The sequence below is a fragment of the Ranitomeya imitator genome, chromosome 1 (genome assembly GCF_032444005.1).
Source record: "Ranitomeya imitator isolate aRanImi1 chromosome 1, aRanImi1.pri, whole genome shotgun sequence".
Lineage (NCBI taxonomy): Eukaryota > Metazoa > Chordata > Amphibia > Anura > Dendrobatidae > Ranitomeya > Ranitomeya imitator.
The window spans coordinates 76,238,286-76,255,715 of record NC_091282.1 but is presented as its reverse complement, the minus strand read 5'-3'; the positions used below and the strand labels follow the sequence as shown (position 1 = coordinate 76,255,715).

Sequence of the window (17,430 nt, the reverse complement as noted above, 5' to 3'; positions counted from 1 at the left end):
CTACAGCATGTTCTCAGGCCAGCGCAGCAACGTGACGCGAGGCTGGGGCGGAGCCGAGGCTCCTATATGCAAATGACTCAGGCTGCTGCTGTGCATCTTGGGCGGCTTTTGACTTGAGCTCGGCCTGCCCTGTGGGGGGTCGGAGTGGGCGTCAGCCGCGTCGGGAGCGACCGGCGCCTCCCACTCGAGGAGCCTCCGTGCGGTCTGTGCCGAACGCCACCCCCCACCCCCTCCCTTTCGGGCACGAGACTCCGCGATGTTGGGGAGCTGCGTCGGAGGGGCGCTCGTCGGGCCGGCGGGCCCCAACTCATACTTACCTGGCAGGGGAGATACCATGATCACTAAGGTGGTTCTCCCAGGGTGAGGCTCATCCATTGCACTCCGGGTGTGCTGACCCCTGCGATTTCCCCAAATGCGGGAAACTCGACTGCATAATTTGTGGTAGTGGGGGACTGCGTTCGCGCTTTCCCCTGATTTCCTATGGTCAAAGACAGAACACAAAAGATGCTCTGCTGAGCCGAAGCGATGCTTTGGAGAAAAGCTCCAAGCAGCGGGCAGACGTGGCCTTTGGCTCCCCCTTGTGGGGGAAGGATGCCACCTTCCCTGTGTCGCTGCTATGCTTTGTTTATTGTTTCTTGGTTGGTTTGAGGTTGTTGCCTTTGCTCGACACTTTGGCCCTTTTTGACCCCCCCACCCCCGGCTGGTGGGGATTGAGCAAGTCGCTTGCATCTCGTTGACTTGGTGACGACATGGCTTGCTCTGCTTGTCTGCAGGTGCAGGCGGGCATGCTCGCGGGAGGGCACCTGCAGCATCCCCATCTCACAGCCTTGGGGCTGGAGCTGGAGCTGTGAGTGGGCCGCTGGTGCGCAGCTATCTGCGGTTTGCTCCTCCTGCCCTTGAGCCTCCTCCAGCGTGCATCCTCTTGAGCGGAGATGAGTGAGTCATGAGAGGGTGCCGGCAGCTGGAGCTCGAGCTGTCTACAGCATGTTCTCAGGCCAGCGCAGCAACGTGACGCGAGGCTGGGGCGGAGCCGAGGCTCCTATATGCAAATGACTCAGGCTGCTGCTGTGCATCTTGGGCGGCTTTTGACTTGAGCTCGGCCTGCCCTGTGGGGGGTCGGAGTGGGCGTCAGCCGCGTCGGGAGCGACCGGCGCCTCCCACTCGAGGAGCCTCCGTGCGGTCTGTGCCGAACGCCACCCCCCACCCCCTCCCTTTCGGGCACGAGACTCCGCGATGTTGGGGAGCTGCGTCGGAGGGGCGCTCGTCGGGCCGGCGGGCCCCAACTCATACTTACCTGGCAGGGGAGATACCATGATCACTAAGGTGGTTCTCCCAGGGTGAGGCTCATCCATTGCACTCCGGGTGTGCTGACCCCTGCGATTTCCCCAAATGCGGGAAACTCGACTGCATAATTTGTGGTAGTGGGGGACTGCGTTCGCGCTTTCCCCTGATTTCCTATGGTCAAAGACAGAACACAAAAGATGCTCTGCTGAGCCGAAGCGATGCTTTGGAGAAAAGCTCCAAGCAGCGGGCAGACGTGGCCTTTGGCTCCCCCTTGTGGGGGAAGGATGCCACCTTCCCTGTGTCGCTGCTATGCTTTGTTTATTGTTTCTTGGTTGGTTTGAGGTTGTTGCCTTTGCTCGACACTTTGGCCCTTTTTGACCCCCCCACCCCCGGCTGGTGGGGATTGAGCAAGTCGCTTGCATCTCGTTGACTTGGTGACGACATGGCTTGCTCTGCTTGTCTGCAGGTGCAGGCGGGCATGCTCGCGGGAGGGCACCTGCAGCATCCCCATCTCACAGCCTTGGGGCTGGAGCTGGAGCTGTGAGTGGGCCGCTGGTGCGCAGCTATCTGCGGTTTGCTCCTCCTGCCCTTGAGCCTCCTCCAGCGTGCATCCTCTTGAGCGGAGATGAGTGAGTCATGAGAGGGTGCCGGCAGCTGGAGCTCGAGCTGTCTACAGCATGTTCTCAGGCCAGCGCAGCAACGTGACGCGAGGCTGGGGCGGAGCCGAGGCTCCTATATGCAAATGACTCAGGCTGCTGCTGTGCATCTTGGGCGGCTTTTGACTTGAGCTCGGCCTGCCCTGTGGGGGGTCGGAGTGGGCGTCAGCCGCGTCGGGAGCGACCGGCGCCTCCCACTCGAGGAGCCTCCGTGCGGTCTGTGCCGAACGCCACCCCCCACCCCCTCCCTTTCGGGCACGAGACTCCGCGATGTTGGGGAGCTGCGTCGGAGGGGCGCTCGTCGGGCCGGCGGGCCCCAACTCATACTTACCTGGCAGGGGAGATACCATGATCACTAAGGTGGTTCTCCCAGGGTGAGGCTCATCCATTGCACTCCGGGTGTGCTGACCCCTGCGATTTCCCCAAATGCGGGAAACTCGACTGCATAATTTGTGGTAGTGGGGGACTGCGTTCGCGCTTTCCCCTGATTTCCTATGGTCAAAGACAGAACACAAAAGATGCTCTGCTGAGCCGAAGCGATGCTTTGGAGAAAAGCTCCAAGCAGCGGGCAGACGTGGCCTTTGGCTCCCCCTTGTGGGGGAAGGATGCCACCTTCCCTGTGTCGCTGCTATGCTTTGTTTATTGTTTCTTGGTTGGTTTGAGGTTGTTGCCTTTGCTCGACACTTTGGCCCTTTTTGACCCCCCCACCCCCGGCTGGTGGGGATTGAGCAAGTCGCTTGCATCTCGTTGACTTGGTGACGACATGGCTTGCTCTGCTTGTCTGCAGGTGCAGGCGGGCATGCTCGCGGGAGGGCACCTGCAGCATCCCCATCTCACAGCCTTGGGGCTGGAGCTGGAGCTGTGAGTGGGCCGCTGGTGCGCAGCTATCTGCGGTTTGCTCCTCCTGCCCTTGAGCCTCCTCCAGCGTGCATCCTCTTGAGCGGAGATGAGTGAGTCATGAGAGGGTGCCGGCAGCTGGAGCTCGAGCTGTCTACAGCATGTTCTCAGGCCAGCGCAGCAACGTGACGCGAGGCTGGGGCGGAGCCGAGGCTCCTATATGCAAATGACTCAGGCTGCTGCTGTGCATCTTGGGCGGCTTTTGACTTGAGCTCGGCCTGCCCTGTGGGGGGTCGGAGTGGGCGTCAGCCGCGTCGGGAGCGACCGGCGCCTCCCACTCGAGGAGCCTCCGTGCGGTCTGTGCCGAACGCCACCCCCCACCCCCTCCCTTTCGGGCACGAGACTCCGCGATGTTGGGGAGCTGCGTCGGAGGGGCGCTCGTCGGGCCGGCGGGCCCCAACTCATACTTACCTGGCAGGGGAGATACCATGATCACTAAGGTGGTTCTCCCAGGGTGAGGCTCATCCATTGCACTCCGGGTGTGCTGACCCCTGCGATTTCCCCAAATGCGGGAAACTCGACTGCATAATTTGTGGTAGTGGGGGACTGCGTTCGCGCTTTCCCCTGATTTCCTATGGTCAAAGACAGAACACAAAAGATGCTCTGCTGAGCCGAAGCGATGCTTTGGAGAAAAGCTCCAAGCAGCGGGCAGACGTGGCCTTTGGCTCCCCCTTGTGGGGGAAGGATGCCACCTTCCCTGTGTCGCTGCTATGCTTTGTTTATTGTTTCTTGGTTGGTTTGAGGTTGTTGCCTTTGCTCGACACTTTGGCCCTTTTTGACCCCCCCACCCCCGGCTGGTGGGGATTGAGCAAGTCGCTTGCATCTCGTTGACTTGGTGACGACATGGCTTGCTCTGCTTGTCTGCAGGTGCAGGCGGGCATGCTCGCGGGAGGGCACCTGCAGCATCCCCATCTCACAGCCTTGGGGCTGGAGCTGGAGCTGTGAGTGGGCCGCTGGTGCGCAGCTATCTGCGGTTTGCTCCTCCTGCCCTTGAGCCTCCTCCAGCGTGCATCCTCTTGAGCGGAGATGAGTGAGTCATGAGAGGGTGCCGGCAGCTGGAGCTCGAGCTGTCTACAGCATGTTCTCAGGCCAGCGCAGCAACGTGACGCGAGGCTGGGGCGGAGCCGAGGCTCCTATATGCAAATGACTCAGGCTGCTGCTGTGCATCTTGGGCGGCTTTTGACTTGAGCTCGGCCTGCCCTGTGGGGGGTCGGAGTGGGCGTCAGCCGCGTCGGGAGCGACCGGCGCCTCCCACTCGAGGAGCCTCCGTGCGGTCTGTGCCGAACGCCACCCCCCACCCCCTCCCTTTCGGGCACGAGACTCCGCGATGTTGGGGAGCTGCGTCGGAGGGGCGCTCGTCGGGCCGGCGGGCCCCAACTCATACTTACCTGGCAGGGGAGATACCATGATCACTAAGGTGGTTCTCCCAGGGTGAGGCTCATCCATTGCACTCCGGGTGTGCTGACCCCTGCGATTTCCCCAAATGCGGGAAACTCGACTGCATAATTTGTGGTAGTGGGGGACTGCGTTCGCGCTTTCCCCTGATTTCCTATGGTCAAAGACAGAACACAAAAGATGCTCTGCTGAGCCGAAGCGATGCTTTGGAGAAAAGCTCCAAGCAGCGGGCAGACGTGGCCTTTGGCTCCCCCTTGTGGGGGAAGGATGCCACCTTCCCTGTGTCGCTGCTATGCTTTGTTTATTGTTTCTTGGTTGGTTTGAGGTTGTTGCCTTTGCTCGACACTTTGGCCCTTTTTGACCCCCCCACCCCCGGCTGGTGGGGATTGAGCAAGTCGCTTGCATCTCGTTGACTTGGTGACGACATGGCTTGCTCTGCTTGTCTGCAGGTGCAGGCGGGCATGCTCGCGGGAGGGCACCTGCAGCATCCCCATCTCACAGCCTTGGGGCTGGAGCTGGAGCTGTGAGTGGGCCGCTGGTGCGCAGCTATCTGCGGTTTGCTCCTCCTGCCCTTGAGCCTCCTCCAGCGTGCATCCTCTTGAGCGGAGATGAGTGAGTCATGAGAGGGTGCCGGCAGCTGGAGCTCGAGCTGTCTACAGCATGTTCTCAGGCCAGCGCAGCAACGTGACGCGAGGCTGGGGCGGAGCCGAGGCTCCTATATGCAAATGACTCAGGCTGCTGCTGTGCATCTTGGGCGGCTTTTGACTTGAGCTCGGCCTGCCCTGTGGGGGGTCGGAGTGGGCGTCAGCCGCGTCGGGAGCGACCGGCGCCTCCCACTCGAGGAGCCTCCGTGCGGTCTGTGCCGAACGCCACCCCCCACCCACTCCCTTTCGGGCACGAGACTCCGCGATGTTGGGGAGCTGCGTCGGAGGGGCGCTCGTCGGGCCGGCGGGCCCCAACTCATACTTACCTGGCAGGGGAGATACCATGATCACTAAGGTGGTTCTCCCAGGGTGAGGCTCATCCATTGCACTCCGGGTGTGCTGACCCCTGCGATTTCCCCAAATGCGGGAAACTCGACTGCATAATTTGTGGTAGTGGGGGACTGCGTTCGCGCTTTCCCCTGATTTCCTATGGTCAAAGACAGAACACAAAAGATGCTCTGCTGAGCCGAAGCGATGCTTTGGAGAAAAGCTCCAAGCAGCGGGCAGACGTGGCCTTTGGCTCCCCCTTGTGGGGGAAGGATGCCACCTTCCCTGTGTCGCTGCTATGCTTTGTTTATTGTTTCTTGGTTGGTTTGAGGTTGTTGCCTTTGCTCGACACTTTGGCCCTTTTTGACCCCCCCACCCCCGGCTGGTGGGGATTGAGCAAGTCGCTTGCATCTCGTTGACTTGGTGACGACATGGCTTGCTCTGCTTGTCTGCAGGTGCAGGCGGGCATGCTCGCGGGAGGGCACCTGCAGCATCCCCATCTCACAGCCTTGGGGCTGGAGCTGGAGCTGTGAGTGGGCCGCTGGTGCGCAGCTATCTGCGGTTTGCTCCTCCTGCCCTTGAGCCTCCTCCAGCGTGCATCCTCTTGAGCGGAGATGAGTGAGTCATGAGAGGGTGCCGGCAGCTGGAGCTCGAGCTGTCTACAGCATGTTCTCAGGCCAGCGCAGCAACGTGACGCGAGGCTGGGGCGGAGCCGAGGCTCCTATATGCAAATGACTCAGGCTGCTGCTGTGCATCTTGGGCGGCTTTTGACTTGAGCTCGGCCTGCCCTGTGGGGGGTCGGAGTGGGCGTCAGCCGCGTCGGGAGCGACCGGCGCCTCCCACTCGAGGAGCCTCCGTGCGGTCTGTGCCGAACGCCACCCCCCACCCCCTCCCTTTCGGGCACGAGACTCCGCGATGTTGGGGAGCTGCGTCGGAGGGGCGCTCGTCGGGCCGGCGGGCCCCAACTCATACTTACCTGGCAGGGGAGATACCATGATCACTAAGGTGGTTCTCCCAGGGTGAGGCTCATCCATTGCACTCCGGGTGTGCTGACCCCTGCGATTTCCCCAAATGCGGGAAACTCGACTGCATAATTTGTGGTAGTGGGGGACTGCGTTCGCGCTTTCCCCTGATTTCCTATGGTCAAAGACAGAACACAAAAGATGCTCTGCTGAGCCGAAGCGATGCTTTGGAGAAAAGCTCCAAGCAGCGGGCAGACGTGGCCTTTGGCTCCCCCTTGTGGGGGAAGGATGCCACCTTCCCTGTGTCGCTGCTATGCTTTGTTTATTGTTTCTTGGTTGGTTTGAGGTTGTTGCCTTTGCTCGACACTTTGGCCCTTTTTGACCCCCCCACCCCCGGCTGGTGGGGATTGAGCAAGTCGCTTGCATCTCGTTGACTTGGTGACGACATGGCTTGCTCTGCTTGTCTGCAGGTGCAGGCGGGCATGCTCGCGGGAGGGCACCTGCAGCATCCCCATCTCACAGCCTTGGGGCTGGAGCTGGAGCTGTGAGTGGGCCGCTGGTGCGCAGCTATCTGCGGTTTGCTCCTCCTGCCCTTGAGCCTCCTCCAGCGTGCATCCTCTTGAGCGGAGATGAGTGAGTCATGAGAGGGTGCCGGCAGCTGGAGCTCGAGCTGTCTACAGCATGTTCTCAGGCCAGCGCAGCAACGTGACGCGAGGCTGGGGCGGAGCCGAGGCTCCTATATGCAAATGACTCAGGCTGCTGCTGTGCATCTTGGGCGGCTTTTGACTTGAGCTCGGCCTGCCCTGTGGGGGGTCGGAGTGGGCGTCAGCCGCGTCGGGAGCGACCGGCGCCTCCCACTCGAGGAGCCTCCGTGCGGTCTGTGCCGAACGCCACCCGCCACCCCCTCCCTTTCGGGCACGAGACTCCGCGATGTTGGGGAGCTGCGTCGGAGGGGCGCTCGTCGGGCCGGCGGGCCCCAACTCATACTTACCTGGCAGGGGAGATACCATGATCACTAAGGTGGTTCTCCCAGGGTGAGGCTCATCCATTGCACTCCGGGTGTGCTGACCCCTGCGATTTCCCCAAATGCGGGAAACTCGACTGCATAATTTGTGGTAGTGGGGGACTGCGTTCGCGCTTTCCCCTGATTTCCTATGGTCAAAGACAGAACACAAAAGATGCTCTGCTGAGCCGAAGCGATGCTTTGGAGAAAAGCTCCAAGCAGCGGGCAGACGTGGCCTTTGGCTCCCCCTTGTGGGGGAAGGATGCCACCTTCCCTGTGTCGCTGCTATGCTTTGTTTATTGTTTCTTGGTTGGTTTGAGGTTGTTGCCTTTGCTCGACACTTTGGCCCTTTTTGACCCCCCCACCCCCGGCTGGTGGGGATTGAGCAAGTCGCTTGCATCTCGTTGACTTGGTGACGACATGGCTTGCTCTGCTTGTCTGCAGGTGCAGGCGGGCATGCTCGCGGGAGGGCACCTGCAGCATCCCCATCTCACAGCCTTGGGGCTGGAGCTGGAGCTGTGAGTGGGCCGCTGGTGCGCAGCTATCTGCGGTTTGCTCCTCCTGCCCTTGAGCCTCCTCCAGCGTGCATCCTCTTGAGCGGAGATGAGTGAGTCATGAGAGGGTGCCGGCAGCTGGAGCTCGAGCTGTCTACAGCATGTTCTCAGGCCAGCGCAGCAACGTGACGCGAGGCTGGGGCGGAGCCGAGGCTCCTATATGCAAATGACTCAGGCTGCTGCTGTGCATCTTGGGCGGCTTTTGACTTGAGCTCGGCCTGCCCTGTGGGGGGTCGGAGTGGGCGTCAGCCGCGTCGGGAGCGACCGGCGCCTCCCACTCGAGGAGCCTCCGTGCGGTCTGTGCCGAACGCCACCCCCCACCCCCTCCCTTTCGGGCACGAGACTCCGCGATGTTGGGGAGCTGCGTCGGAGGGGCGCTCGTCGGGCCGGCGGGCCCCAACTCATACTTACCTGGCAGGGGAGATACCATGATCACTAAGGTGGTTCTCCCAGGGTGAGGCTCATCCATTGCACTCCGGGTGTGCTGACCCCTGCGATTTCCCCAAATGCGGGAAACTCGACTGCATAATTTGTGGTAGTGGGGGACTGCGTTCGCGCTTTCCCCTGATTTCCTATGGTCAAAGACAGAACACAAAAGATGCTCTGCTGAGCCGAAGCGATGCTTTGGAGAAAAGCTCCAAGCAGCGGGCAGACGTGGCCTTTGGCTCCCCCTTGTGGGGGAAGGATGCCACCTTCCCTGTGTCGCTGCTATGCTTTGTTTATTGTTTCTTGGTTGGTTTGAGGTTGTTGCCTTTGCTCGACACTTTGGCCCTTTTTGACCCCCCCACCCCCGGCTGGTGGGGATTGAGCAAGTCGCTTGCATCTCGTTGACTTGGTGACGACATGGCTTGCTCTGCTTGTCTGCAGGTGCAGGCGGGCATGCTCGCGGGAGGGCACCTGCAGCATCCCCATCTCACAGCCTTGGGGCTGGAGCTGGAGCTGTGAGTGGGCCGCTGGTGCGCAGCTATCTGCGGTTTGCTCCTCCTGCCCTTGAGCCTCCTCCAGCGTGCATCCTCTTGAGCGGAGATGAGTGAGTCATGAGAGGGTGCCGGCAGCTGGAGCTCGAGCTGTCTACAGCATGTTCTCAGGCCAGCGCAGCAACGTGACGCGAGGCTGGGGCGGAGCCGAGGCTCCTATATGCAAATGACTCAGGCTGCTGCTGTGCATCTTGGGCGGCTTTTGACTTGAGCTCGGCCTGCCCTGTGGGGGGTCGGAGTGGGCGTCAGCCGCGTCGGGAGCGACCGGCGCCTCCCACTCGAGGAACCTCCGTGCGGTCTGTGCCGAACGCCACCCCCCCACCCCCTCCCTTTCGGGCACGAGACTCCGCGATGTTGGGGAGCTGCGTCGGAGGGGCGCTCGTCGGGCCGGCGGGCCCCAACTCATACTTACCTGGCAGGGGAGATACCATGATCACTAAGGTGGTTCTCCCAGGGTGAGGCTCATCCATTGCACTCCGGGTGTGCTGACCCCTGCGATTTCCCCAAATGCGGGAAACTCGACTGCATAATTTGTGGTAGTGGGGGACTGCGTTCGCGCTTTCCCCTGATTTCCTATGGTCAAAGACAGAACACAAAAGATGCTCTGCTGAGCCGAAGCGATGCTTTGGAGAAAAGCTCCAAGCAGCGGGCAGACGTGGCCTTTGGCTCCCCCTTGTGGGGGAAGGATGCCACCTTCCCTGTGTCGCTGCTATGCTTTGTTTATTGTTTCTTGGTTGGTTTGAGGTTGTTGCCTTTGCTCGACACTTTGGCCCTTTTTGACCCCCCCACCCCCGGCTGGTGGGGATTGAGCAAGTCGCTTGCATCTCGTTGACTTGGTGACGACATGGCTTGCTCTGCTTGTCTGCAGGTGCAGGCGGGCATGCTCGCGGGAGGGCACCTGCAGCATCCCCATCTCACAGCCTTGGGGCTGGAGCTGGAGCTGTGAGTGGGCCGCTGGTGCGCAGCTATCTGCGGTTTGCTCCTCCTGCCCTTGAGCCTCCTCCAGCGTGCATCCTCTTGAGCGGAGATGAGTGAGTCATGAGAGGGTGCCGGCAGCTGGAGCTCGAGCTGTCTACAGCATGTTCTCAGGCCAGCGCAGCAACGTGACGCGAGGCTGGGGCGGAGCCGAGGCTCCTATATGCAAATGACTCAGGCTGCTGCTGTGCATCTTGGGCGGCTTTTGACTTGAGCTCGGCCTGCCCTGTGGGGGGTCGGAGTGGGCGTCAGCCGCGTCGGGAGCGACCGGCGCCTCCCACTCGAGGAGCCCCCGTGCGGTCTGTGCCGAACGCCACCCCCCCACCCCCTCCCTTTCGGGCACGAGACTCCGCGATGTTGGGGAGCTGCGTCGGAGGGGCGCTCGTCGGGCCGGCGGGCCCCAACTCATACTTACCTGGCAGGGGAGATACCATGATCACTAAGGTGGTTCTCCCAGGGTGAGGCTCATCCATTGCACTCCGGGTGTGCTGACCCCTGCGATTTCCCCAAATGCGGGAAACTCGACTGCATAATTTGTGGTAGTGGGGGACTGCGTTCGCGCTTTCCCCTGATTTCCTATGGTCAAAGACAGAACACAAAAGATGCTCTGCTGAGCCGAAGCGATGCTTTGGAGAAAAGCTCCAAGCAGCGGGCAGACGTGGCCTTTGGCTCCCCCTTGTGGGGGAAGGATGCCACCTTCCCTGTGTCGCTGCTATGCTTTGTTTATTGTTTCTTGGTTGGTTTGAGGTTGTTGCCTTTGCTCGACACTTTGGCCCTTTTTGACCCCCCCACCCCCGGCTGGTGGGGATTGAGCAAGTCGCTTGCATCTCGTTGACTTGGTGACGACATGGCTTGCTCTGCTTGTCTGCAGGTGCAGGCGGGCATGCTCGCGGGAGGGCACCTGCAGCATCCCCATCTCACAGCCTTGGGGCTGGAGCTGGAGCTGTGAGTGGGCCGCTGGTGCGCAGCTATCTGCGGTTTGCTCCTCCTGCCCTTGAGCCTCCTCCAGCGTGCATCCTCTTGAGCGGAGATGAGTGAGTCATGAGAGGGTGCCGGCAGCTGGAGCTCGAGCTGTCTACAGCATGTTCTCAGGCCAGCGCAGCAACGTGACGCGAGGCTGGGGCGGAGCCGAGGCTCCTATATGCAAATGACTCAGGCTGCTGCTGTGCATCTTGGGCGGCTTTTGACTTGAGCTCGGCCTGCCCTGTGGGGGGTCGGAGTGGGCGTCAGCCGCGTCGGGAGCGACCGGCGCCTCCCACTCGAGGAGCCTCCGTGCGGTCTGTGCCGAACGCCACCCCCCCACCCCCTCCCTTTCGGGCACGAGACTCCGCGATGTTGGGGAGCTGCGTCGGAGGGGCGCTCGTCGGGCCGGCGGGCCCCAACTCATACTTACCTGGCAGGGGAGATACCATGATCACTAAGGTGGTTCTCCCAGGGTGAGGCTCATCCATTGCACTCCGGGTGTGCTGACCCCTGCGATTTCCCCAAATGCGGGAAACTCGACTGCATAATTTGTGGTAGTGGGGGACTGCGTTCGCGCTTTCCCCTGATTTCCTATGGTCAAAGACAGAACACAAAAGATGCTCTGCTGAGCCGAAGCGATGCTTTGGAGAAAAGCTCCAAGCAGCGGGCAGACGTGGCCTTTGGCTCCCCCTTGTGGGGGAAGGATGCCACCTTCCCTGTGTCGCTGCTATGCTTTGTTTATTGTTTCTTGGTTGGTTTGAGGTTGTTGCCTTTGCTCGACACTTTGGCCCTTTTTGACCCCCCCACCCCCGGCTGGTGGGGATTGAGCAAGTCGCTTGCATCTCGTTGACTTGGTGACGACATGGCTTGCTCTGCTTGTCTGCAGGTGCAGGCGGGCATGCTCGCGGGAGGGCACCTGCAGCATCCCCATCTCACAGCCTTGGGGCTGGAGCTGGAGCTGTGAGTGGGCCGCTGGTGCGCAGCTATCTGCGGTTTGCTCCTCCTGCCCTTGAGCCTCCTCCAGCGTGCATCCTCTTGAGCGGAGATGAGTGAGTCATGAGAGGGTGCCGGCAGCTGGAGCTCGAGCTGTCTACAGCATGTTCTCAGGCCAGCGCAGCAACGTGACGCGAGGCTGGGGCGGAGCCGAGGCTCCTATATGCAAATGACTCAGGCTGCTGCTGTGCATCTTGGGCGGCTTTTGACTTGAGCTCGGCCTGCCCTGTGGGGGGTCGGAGTGGGCGTCAGCCGCGTCGGGAGCGACCGGCGCCTCCCACTCGAGGAGCCTCCGTGCGGTCTGTGCCGAACGCCACCCCCCCACCCCCTCCCTTTCGGGCACGAGACTCCGCGATGTTGGGGAGCTGCGTCGGAGGGGCGCTCGTCGGGCCGGCGGGCCCCAACTCATACTTACCTGGCAGGGGAGATACCATGATCACTAAGGTGGTTCTCCCAGGGTGAGGCTCATCCATTGCACTCCGGGTGTGCTGACCCCTGCGATTTCCCCAAATGCGGGAAACTCGACTGCATAATTTGTGGTAGTGGGGGACTGCGTTCGCGCTTTCCCCTGATTTCCTATGGTCAAAGACAGAACACAAAAGATGCTCTGCTGAGCCGAAGCGATGCTTTGGAGAAAAGCTCCAAGCAGCGGGCAGACGTGGCCTTTGGCTCCCCCTTGTGGGGGAAGGATGCCACCTTCCCTGTGTCGCTGCTATGCTTTGTTTATTGTTTCTTGGTTGGTTTGAGGTTGTTGCCTTTGCTCGACACTTTGGCCCTTTTTGACCCCCCCACCCCCGGCTGGTGGGGATTGAGCAAGTCGCTTGCATCTCGTTGACTTGGTGACGACATGGCTTGCTCTGCTTGTCTGCAGGTGCAGGCGGGCATGCTCGCGGGAGGGCACCTGCAGCATCCCCATCTCACAGCCTTGGGGCTGGAGCTGGAGCTGTGAGTGGGCCGCTGGTGCGCAGCTATCTGCGGTTTGCTCCTCCTGCCCTTGAGCCTCCTCCAGCGTGCATCCTCTTGAGCGGAGATGAGTGAGTCATGAGAGGGTGCCGGCAGCTGGAGCTCGAGCTGTCTACAGCATGTTCTCAGGCCAGCGCAGCAACGTGACGCGAGGCTGGGGCGGAGCCGAGGCTCCTATATGCAAATGACTCAGGCTGCTGCTGTGCATCTTGGGCGGCTTTTGACTTGAGCTCGGCCTGCCCTGTGGGGGGTCGGAGTGGGCGTCAGCCGCGTCGGGAGCGACCGGCGCCTCCCACTCGAGGAGCCTCCGTGCGGTCTGTGCCGAACGCCACCCCCCCACCCCCTCCCTTTCGGGCACGAGACTCCGCGATGTTGGGGAGCTGCGTCGGAGGGGCGCTCGTCGGGCCGGCGGGCCCCAACTCATACTAAGGGTACGTTCACATTAGCGTTGCGCCGCCCTGCGTCGGCGACGCAACGCGCGACGCATGTTAAAACGCGCGCAAACGCGCGCAAAAACGCGCGCGTTTTGCGACGCGTGCGTCGTTTTTGACAAAAATCGGACGCACAGAAAATGCAACTTGTTGCATTTTCTTGCGTCCGACGCTAGCGTCGGAAACGACGCACGTGGCGAAAAACGCCACCCAAAAAACGCACGCGTCCCCTATGTTAAACATAGGGGCGCGTCGCCGCTGCGTCGCCGCTGCGTCGCCGACGCAACAGCGGCGCAACGCTAATGTGAACGTACCCTTACCTGGCAGGGGAGATACCATGATCACTAAGGTGGTTCTCCCAGGGTGAGGCTCATCCATTGCACTCCGGGTGTGCTGACCCCTGCGATTTCCCCAAATGCGGGAAACTCGACTGCATAATTTGTGGTAGTGGGGGACTGCGTTCGCGCTTTCCCCTGATTTCCTATGGTCAAAGACAGAACACAAAAGATGCTCTGCTGAGCCGAAGCGATGCTTTGGAGAAAAGCTCCAAGCAGCGGGCAGACGTGGCCTTTGGCTCCCCCTTGTGGGGGAAGGATGCCACCTTCCCTGTGTCGCTGCTATGCTTTGTTTATTGTTTCTTGGTTGGTTTGAGGTTGTTGCCTTTGCTCGACACTTTGGCCCTTTTTGACCCCCCCACCCCCGGCTGGTGGGGATTGAGCAAGTCGCTTGCATCTCGTTGACTTGGTGACGACATGGCTTGCTCTGCTTGTCTGCAGGTGCAGGCGGGCATGCTCGCGGGAGGGCACCTGCAGCATCCCCATCTCACAGCCTTGGGGCTGGAGCTGGAGCTGTGAGTGGGCCGCTGGTGCGCAGCTATCTGCGGTTTGCTCCTCCTGCCCTTGAGCCTCCTCCAGCGTGCATCCTCTTGAGCGGAGATGAGTGAGTCATGAGAGGGTGCCGGCAGCTGGAGCTCGAGCTGTCTACAGCATGTTCTCAGGCCAGCGCAGCAACGTGACGCGAGGCTGGGGCGGAGCCGAGGCTCCTATATGCAAATGACTCAGGCTGCTGCTGTGCATCTTGGGCGGCTTTTGACTTGAGCTCGGCCTGCCCTGTGGGGGGTCGGAGTGGGCGTCAGCCGCGTCGGGAGCGACCGGCGCCTCCCACTCGAGGAGCCTCCGTGCGGTCTGTGCCGAACGCCACCCCCCCACCCCCTCCCTTTCGGGCACGAGACTCCGCGATGTTGGGGAGCTGCGTCGGAGGGGCGCTCGTCGGGCCGGCGGGCCCCAACTCATACTTACCTGGCAGGGGAGATACCATGATCACTAAGGTGGTTCTCCCAGGGTGAGGCTCATCCATTGCACTCCGGGTGTGCTGACCCCTGCGATTTCCCCAAATGCGGGAAACTCGACTGCATAATTTGTGGTAGTGGGGGACTGCGTTCGCGCTTTCCCCTGATTTCCTATGGTCAAAGACAGAACACAAAAGATGCTCTGCTGAGCCGAAGCGATGCTTTGGAGAAAAGCTCCAAGCAGCGGGCAGACGTGGCCTTTGGCTCCCCCTTGTGGGGGAAGGATGCCACCTTCCCTGTGTCGCTGCTATGCTTTGTTTATTGTTTCTTGGTTGGTTTGAGGTTGTTGCCTTTGCTCGACACTTTGGCCCTTTTTGACCCCCCCACCCCCGGCTGGTGGGGATTGAGCAAGTCGCTTGCATCTCGTTGACTTGGTGACGACATGGCTTGCTCTGCTTGTCTGCAGGTGCAGGCGGGCATGCTCGCGGGAGGGCACCTGCAGCATCCCCATCTCACAGCCTTGGGGCTGGAGCTGGAGCTGTGAGTGGGCCGCTGGTGCGCAGCTATCTGCGGTTTGCTCCTCTTGCCCTTGAGCCTCCTCCAGCGTGCATCCTCTTGAGCGGAGATGAGTGAGTCATGAGAGGGTGCCGGCAGCTGGAGCTCGAGCTGTCTACAGCATGTTCTCAGGCCAGCGCAGCAACGTGACGCGAGGCTGGGGCGGAGCCGAGGCTCCTATATGCAAATGACTCAGGCTGCTGCTGTGCATCTTGGGCGGCTTTTGACTTGAGCTCGGCCTGCCCTGTGGGGGGTCGGAGTGGGCGTCAGCCGCGTCGGGAGCGACCGGCGCCTCCCACTCGAGGAGCCTCCGTGCGGTCTGTGCCGAACGCCACCCCCCCACCCCCTCCCTTTCGGGCACGAGACTCCGCGATGTTGGGGAGCTGCGTCGGAGGGGCGCTCGTCGGGCCGGCGGGCCCCAACTCATACTTACCTGGCAGGGGAGATACCATGATCACTAAGGTGGTTCTCCCAGGGTGAGGCTCATCCATTGCACTCCGGGTGTGCTGACCCCTGCGATTTCCCCAAATGCGGGAAACTCGACTGCATAATTTGTGGTAGTGGGGGACTGCGTTCGCGCTTTCCCCTGATTTCCTATGGTCAAAGACAGAACACAAAAGATGCTCTGCTGAGCCGAAGCGATGCTTTGGAGAAAAGCTCCAAGCAGCGGGCAGACGTGGCCTTTGGCTCCCCCTTGTGGGGGAAGGATGCCACCTTCCCTGTGTCGCTGCTATGCTTTGTTTATTGTTTCTTGGTTGGTTTGAGGTTGTTGCCTTTGCTCGACACTTTGGCCCTTTTTGACCCCCCCACCCCCGGCTGGTGGGGATTGAGCAAGTCGCTTGCATCTCGTTGACTTGGTGACGACATGGCTTGCTCTGCTTGTCTGCAGGTGCAGGCGGGCATGCTCGCGGGAGGGCACCTGCAGCATCCCCATCTCACAGCCTTGGGGCTGGAGCTGGAGCTGTGAGTGGGCCGCTGGTGCGCAGCTATCTGCGGTTTGCTCCTCCTGCCCTTGAGCCTCCTCCAGCGTGCATCCTCTTGAGCGGAGATGAGTGAGTCATGAGAGGGTGCCGGCAGCTGGAGCTCGAGCTGTCTACAGCATGTTCTCAGGCCAGCGCAGCAACGTGACGCGAGGCTGGGGCGGAGCCGAGGCTCCTATATGCAAATGACTCAGGCTGCTGCTGTGCATCTTGGGCGGCTTTTGACTTGAGCTCGGCCTGCCCTGTGGGGGGTCGGAGTGGGCGTCAGCCGCGTCGGGAGCGACCGGCGCCTCCCACTCGAGGAGCCTCCGTGCGGTCTGTGCCGAACGCCACCCCCCCACCCCCTCCCTTTCGGGCACGAGACTCCGCGATGTTGGGGAGCTGCGTCGGAGGGGCGCTCGTCGGGCCGGCGGGCCCCAACTCATACTTACCTGGCAGGGGAGATACCATGATCACTAAGGTGGTTCTCCCAGGGTGAGGCTCATCCATTGCACTCCGGGTGTGCTGACCCCTGCGATTTCCCCAAATGCGGGAAACTCGACTGCATAATTTGTGGTAGTGGGGGACTGCGTTCGCGCTTTCCCCTTATTTCCTATGGTCAAAGACAGAACACAAAAGATGCTCTGCTGAGCCGAAGCGATGCTTTGGAGAAAAGCTCCAAGCAGCGGGCAGACGTGGCCTTTGGCTCCCCCTTGTGGGGGAAGGATGCCACCTTCCCTGTGTCGCTGCTATGCTTTGTTTATTGTTTCTTGGTTGGTTTGAGGTTGTTGCCTTTGCTCGACACTTTGGCCCTTTTTGACCCCCCCACCCCCGGCTGGTGGGGATTGAGCAAGTCGCTTGCATCTCGTTGACTTGGTGACGACATGGCTTGCTCTGCTTGTCTGCAGGTGCAGGCGGGCATGCTCGCGGGAGGGCACCTGCAGCATCCCCATCTCACAGCCTTGGGGCTGGAGCTGGAGCTGTGAGTGGGCCGCTGGTGCGCAGCTATCTGCGGTTTGCTCCTCCTGCCCTTGAGCCTCCTCCAGCGTGCATCCTCTTGAGCGGAGATGAGTGAGTCATGAGAGGGTGCCGGCAGCTGGAGCTCGAGCTGTCTACAGCATGTTCTCAGGCCAGCGCAGCAACGTGACGCGAGGCTGGGGCGGAGCCGAGGCTCCTATATGCAAATGACTCAGGCTGCTGCTGTGCATCTTGGGCGGCTTTTGACTTGAGCTCGGCCTGCCCTGTGGGGGGTCGGAGTGGGCGTCAGCCGCGTCGGGAGCGACCGGCGCCTCCCACTCGAGGAGCCTCCGTGCGGTCTGTGCCGAACGCCACCCCCCCACCCCCTCCCTTTCGGGCACGAGACTCCGCGATGTTGGGGAGCTGCGTCGGAGGGGCGCTCGTCGGGCCGGCGGGCCCCAACTCATACTTACCTGGCAGGGGAGATACCATGATCACTAAGGTGGTTCTCCCAGGGTGAGGCTCATCCATTGCACTCCGGGTGTGCTGACCCCTGCGATTTCCCCAAATGCGGGAAACTCGACTGCATAATTTGTGGTAGTGGGGGACTGCGTTCGCGCTTTCCCCTGATTTCCTATGGTCAAAGA

General features: G+C 61.3%; 18 non-coding genes across 18 annotated transcripts; all 18 read left to right on the top strand.

The window, feature by feature from the left end:
• The first annotated feature begins 309 nt into the window (after positions 1 to 309).
• On the top strand, positions 310 to 473 carry LOC138660289 (U1 spliceosomal RNA). Its single transcript, XR_011317751.1, has one exon. It is a non-coding gene; the product is annotated as a U1 spliceosomal RNA (small nuclear RNA).
• Positions 474 to 1,286: 813 nt separating this feature from the next.
• Positions 1,287 to 1,450, top strand: LOC138660288 (U1 spliceosomal RNA). Its single transcript, XR_011317750.1, has one exon. It is a non-coding gene; the product is annotated as a U1 spliceosomal RNA (small nuclear RNA).
• Positions 1,451 to 2,263: 813 nt separating this feature from the next.
• LOC138660287 (U1 spliceosomal RNA) lies at positions 2,264 to 2,427 on the top strand. Its single transcript, XR_011317749.1, has one exon. It is a non-coding gene; the product is annotated as a U1 spliceosomal RNA (small nuclear RNA).
• An 813-nt stretch (positions 2,428 to 3,240) lies between these two features.
• On the top strand, positions 3,241 to 3,404 carry LOC138660286 (U1 spliceosomal RNA). Its single transcript, XR_011317748.1, has one exon. It is a non-coding gene; the product is annotated as a U1 spliceosomal RNA (small nuclear RNA).
• Positions 3,405 to 4,217: 813 nt separating this feature from the next.
• LOC138660283 (U1 spliceosomal RNA) lies at positions 4,218 to 4,381 on the top strand. The gene has a single exon (XR_011317747.1). It is a non-coding gene; the product is annotated as a U1 spliceosomal RNA (small nuclear RNA).
• An 813-nt stretch (positions 4,382 to 5,194) lies between these two features.
• LOC138660282 (U1 spliceosomal RNA) lies at positions 5,195 to 5,358 on the top strand. Its single transcript, XR_011317746.1, has one exon. It is a non-coding gene; the product is annotated as a U1 spliceosomal RNA (small nuclear RNA).
• Positions 5,359 to 6,171: 813 nt separating this feature from the next.
• LOC138660281 (U1 spliceosomal RNA) lies at positions 6,172 to 6,335 on the top strand. The gene has a single exon (XR_011317745.1). It is a non-coding gene; the product is annotated as a U1 spliceosomal RNA (small nuclear RNA).
• An 813-nt stretch (positions 6,336 to 7,148) lies between these two features.
• LOC138660280 (U1 spliceosomal RNA) lies at positions 7,149 to 7,312 on the top strand. The gene has a single exon (XR_011317744.1). It is a non-coding gene; the product is annotated as a U1 spliceosomal RNA (small nuclear RNA).
• An 813-nt stretch (positions 7,313 to 8,125) lies between these two features.
• LOC138660279 (U1 spliceosomal RNA) lies at positions 8,126 to 8,289 on the top strand. Its single transcript, XR_011317743.1, has one exon. It is a non-coding gene; the product is annotated as a U1 spliceosomal RNA (small nuclear RNA).
• An 814-nt stretch (positions 8,290 to 9,103) lies between these two features.
• On the top strand, positions 9,104 to 9,267 carry LOC138660278 (U1 spliceosomal RNA). The gene has a single exon (XR_011317742.1). It is a non-coding gene; the product is annotated as a U1 spliceosomal RNA (small nuclear RNA).
• Positions 9,268 to 10,081: 814 nt separating this feature from the next.
• On the top strand, positions 10,082 to 10,245 carry LOC138660277 (U1 spliceosomal RNA). Its single transcript, XR_011317741.1, has one exon. It is a non-coding gene; the product is annotated as a U1 spliceosomal RNA (small nuclear RNA).
• Positions 10,246 to 11,059: 814 nt separating this feature from the next.
• LOC138660276 (U1 spliceosomal RNA) lies at positions 11,060 to 11,223 on the top strand. The gene has a single exon (XR_011317740.1). It is a non-coding gene; the product is annotated as a U1 spliceosomal RNA (small nuclear RNA).
• An 814-nt stretch (positions 11,224 to 12,037) lies between these two features.
• Positions 12,038 to 12,201, top strand: LOC138660275 (U1 spliceosomal RNA). Its single transcript, XR_011317739.1, has one exon. It is a non-coding gene; the product is annotated as a U1 spliceosomal RNA (small nuclear RNA).
• A 1,135-nt stretch (positions 12,202 to 13,336) lies between these two features.
• LOC138660385 (U1 spliceosomal RNA) lies at positions 13,337 to 13,500 on the top strand. The gene has a single exon (XR_011317834.1). It is a non-coding gene; the product is annotated as a U1 spliceosomal RNA (small nuclear RNA).
• Positions 13,501 to 14,314: 814 nt separating this feature from the next.
• On the top strand, positions 14,315 to 14,478 carry LOC138660274 (U1 spliceosomal RNA). Its single transcript, XR_011317738.1, has one exon. It is a non-coding gene; the product is annotated as a U1 spliceosomal RNA (small nuclear RNA).
• Positions 14,479 to 15,292: 814 nt separating this feature from the next.
• On the top strand, positions 15,293 to 15,456 carry LOC138660272 (U1 spliceosomal RNA). Its single transcript, XR_011317737.1, has one exon. It is a non-coding gene; the product is annotated as a U1 spliceosomal RNA (small nuclear RNA).
• An 814-nt stretch (positions 15,457 to 16,270) lies between these two features.
• On the top strand, positions 16,271 to 16,434 carry LOC138660021 (U1 spliceosomal RNA). Its single transcript, XR_011317522.1, has one exon. It is a non-coding gene; the product is annotated as a U1 spliceosomal RNA (small nuclear RNA).
• Positions 16,435 to 17,248: 814 nt separating this feature from the next.
• Positions 17,249 to 17,412, top strand: LOC138660271 (U1 spliceosomal RNA). The gene has a single exon (XR_011317736.1). It is a non-coding gene; the product is annotated as a U1 spliceosomal RNA (small nuclear RNA).
• The last annotated feature ends 18 nt before the right edge of the window (positions 17,413 to 17,430 follow it).